Genomic DNA, 3,762 nt, shown 5'->3' with positions numbered 1-3,762 from the left:
AACCCGCTGAGCTTCGGGACCCCCTCGTACCCCAGCCTCCAACATCACCCCAAGCTCCAGCGCTGACTGAGGACTCTCCCCTCCTTCCCCATCACCCCTGGGCAGGACCTGGCAGATGCTCAGTGCCCTGTGTCCTGGGCAGCAGCAAGGCTGGGAACCCCGGCTGGTGGCAGCTCCCCACTCAGGACAGTGGAGAGGAAGGAAAGGCCCCGGGAAGCCGCACAAACGGCTGGTCCCTTGTGCCAGGAGAGAAGGAAAGGCCCCGGGAAGCCACACAAACGGCTGCTCCATTGTCCAAGCAGAGTTTCCAGGCCCAACACAGGCTCCAGTCGCGGGTGCCCCCAGCCCAGGGCAGAGGCACCCCATGCAGCTCCCCCCCCCGTTATCTTGGCTGCACTCACATCTCAGCCCAGCCCCAGGGCTGCGTGTAACCGCGGTTATCAGCTGGATGTGTCAGCTTTGGTTTCCTCTCCTGCCAACGAGCCCAACCGTAGTCCCGTGTCTGTTTTGTCCTGTTCTAAAGAAAGTTCAAACATGGCCCCGTGTGCCCAAGGTGGGGACAACCCTGGGCTCTGCGCTGCAGAAACGCGACTGTCAGACCCCGGCCACGCGTCAGCCCCTCCCGGGCAATGCCAGGGCTGGGCTCTGCCCCCTGCCCAGCCTCTGCCCTTGCAGGCTGGCACCTGAGATGGGAGTACCTGCATCTGACCTCCCCTTCCACAAACATCACTCTGAGCAACTTCAATTCACTTTCCTGCCTTTAATAAAGATTGTGAGGCGGCACTGGAGCAACCACACCAGCCCCAAGCGAGTGAGGCCTCATCACACCTCTGCAAAACAAACACATGCTCAGTACCTTCTTCACTCCAGGAAAGGGAGAAACCTCCTCCTCTCCTTCCAGATTTCATTCCTCTGGCACAACAAAGCCTGACGTCCACCTCCAGAGAAGCCAATGTTCTCCTGCAGCAGTGAAGGTCTCTTCCTCTCTCGGGGTGTTATTTCAGACCCAACAAGGCAGAGCTGAACAACCGACATCCAGGCTCAAGAGGCACGAGCTGCCCCAGCTGCGGGAGGGAAGAAACCAGCCAGGCTGCTGGTCATGGTGTCCACTGGACGTGGCTGCAGGACGCGGTGGGGTGGCAGAGATGGACCAAGGCAGGGTCCCCCCAGCACTGTGACAGCTTTCCTTTGCAAGGCAGCACCAGTCCTGCCCCTCGTTCAGCGAGCTGGAGGAAGGAGGACACCGGCAGTGCCCTGGAGCTGGTGCTGCTCCTCTCCATGGTTTGAGGTCACACACAACATGGCAGATGGGACAAAGGCAGATCTGAGCATAGGCCAGGCGAGGCATTCCCTACGGGGTGTCCCATGGGACATTAGAGATGGCTGCTCCCCACAGGACCTCTGCTCCTCAGAGCCTTGCTGCACCTTTGGCCACCTCAGGTCACCTCCTCCTGGCCCTTGGCTTCAGACTGCCCCGGGAGCAGGAGCACCGCGGCAGCTCAGGGGTTAAACACCCCGAGCTGGAGAGCTGCAGCTGCAGAGCAGATGTCTGGTGGGAACAAGGGAATGGAAAGGGCACCGATAGGAACAGAAACAAAGGGCCAGGAAGGTGAAGACCCTGGTCCATCCTCCTGCCTCCCCCACCTGCATTTTTGCAGCTGCTCTGAGCCCAGAGGAACAACAGACAAGGCAGGAACTGTCCCCTCCTGCCCCGCGAGCACAGCAGTGAGACCCCTCCAGCAGGAACCTGGGTCTCCATGTCTGAAGAAGGCAATGGCAAAGGAAACTCAGGGGAGGGAGGACCTCCAGCTCCAGCCCACCCTATCACCACTCTGAGAAGGTCCATCAGCACCTGCACAGCCGATGCCTTGCCTCTGCCTGGGTCTAGACTTGGGGTGAAGTTCCTGTCTGGCACCAGTTTTGTTATTCCCTTCCTGGGCTCCAGGCTGACATCCCCTCTGCTGAGCTGCCTGCAGCTCTAACGCCCGTCTGTGGGCACGGGATGGGGAGAAGCTTCCCACTGAAAACAGGGGTTGGAAAGAAGGTGCTTGCATGGCTGAAACACCCAGCAGGACTGTACATGAGGAAAAGGAGGCTGAGGGGAGACCTTCTGGCTCTGTCCAACTCCCTGAAAGGAGGGTGGAGAGAGGTGGGGGTGGGTCTGTTCAACCAAGAACCAAGGGACAGGACAAGAGGAAATGGCCTCAAGTTGTACCCAGGGCAGTTGAGATGGGATGTGAGGAAGAATTTCTTTGCTGAAAGGGTTCTGAGGCATTGGAAGGGGTTGCCCAGGGCAGTGGTGGAGTCCCCATCCCTGGAGGGATTGAAGAGTCGTGTAGACATAGTGCTGAGGGACATGGGTCAGTCATAGGGGACTGGTCAGTGTTGGGTTCATGGTTGGACTCGATGAGCTTAAAGGGCTTTTCCAATCCAGGCAATTCTGGGATTCTGTGATGCTGGCGACAGAGATCATACCACAATCAGTCTGCAGGTCACTGCCCTGGGGACCAAGACACCCCAGTACAACCCCAAAGGCAGCAGCCAACGTGCTGGAGCACAAAAGCTTTGCTGTTCCACCCACGTTCCCCCTTCCACATGGTCGTGTTCCAACAGCCCTGCACCTGCAGCCAGCGAGACTCCGCTCCCCAGGAGAAGGTCAACCTGCCCTGGCAAACCCAACTGCTCTGTACACAGAGAGCCTGAACCTGCCTTGTCACCTCTCTGCCTTCCTGCTGCTCAGGTGGCTGCGGCGCCTGGCTGTGGCCATTCCTGCCACCAGAAACCCAGAAGAGAAGCGGGATGAGAACAGCTCCTCAGATGCCGAAGAAAATGAATCCGTCTCACCCATCCTGGATCCCACCCTTTCTAAAACGGTGCTGTTGTTTTCCTGTTGATCATCCCACGGGTCTCACACGCACTTTGTTTGGACTAACGGACGCCGTCCCTCTGAGCGCAGCCCACGGTGCCGCTCCCCACGCCGGGACACGGCACCCGCCCTTCCACGGGCACTGCTGGCTCCATCCGAGACCTCAGCTCCCCAGGGAGGAGGAGGAAGGATCACATCACGCATTTCTTCACATCCACACCAACAAGAACCCATTTTCCTGCTGCTTGGATGGAAAAGCGTTGGACCCAGCACTGACAAAACGATGTCCCCAGAGCCTTCCGCCACCTCCTGCATCCCACAGCACTGTCACCGCGAGACCCAGCACCAGCCATCACCAAAGGCCAGGGGAGGTCACGGCAAAGGAAAATGACAACAGTTTTGCTAAAAAGCCAGAATCAGCGGCTCTCAGAATCCCAATTCCATAACGCAGCATCTGCAGCTGATGCACATTCACATCTCCAGTCAACACAACCTGCTGCAGCTCCCCTCCTGGGCTCCAGGATTAGCAGCTCTCCTCAGCTCCTTCTACTTTTAAATCCAGGCATTAAAGAATAATTAATTAATTTTCAACACACGAGGGAATTGCCTCCTACTTCATGCGTTTATTTAGAAGAAACACCACTGCATGCTACCAGAGGAACTCCATCCCCTCATGGTCTTTCTGCAGCTTTTTCCACCTTGTACAGGATTCCAAACCCATCCCCATCCCCAGCTGAGGAACCCGCAGGCTCCGGTGGCCATCGATGGGAGCCCAGAGCCATGGCTGTCACACCCAGCCCAGCCCAGCGCCTGCCCGAGCCCATGGCCCCGGCACAGGAACGTGTCCCCACAGCAAGAAACGGGCGCTGAATTCTCAGCAGAGGCACAAAGAGTCG

Source organism: Antrostomus carolinensis, unplaced genomic scaffold (assembly GCF_000700745.2).
Source record: "Antrostomus carolinensis isolate BGI_N321 unplaced genomic scaffold, ASM70074v2 scaffold3039, whole genome shotgun sequence".
NCBI classification, from domain to species: Eukaryota; Metazoa; Chordata; class Aves; order Caprimulgiformes; family Caprimulgidae; genus Antrostomus; species Antrostomus carolinensis.
This window is presented reverse-complemented; position numbering follows the sequence as displayed.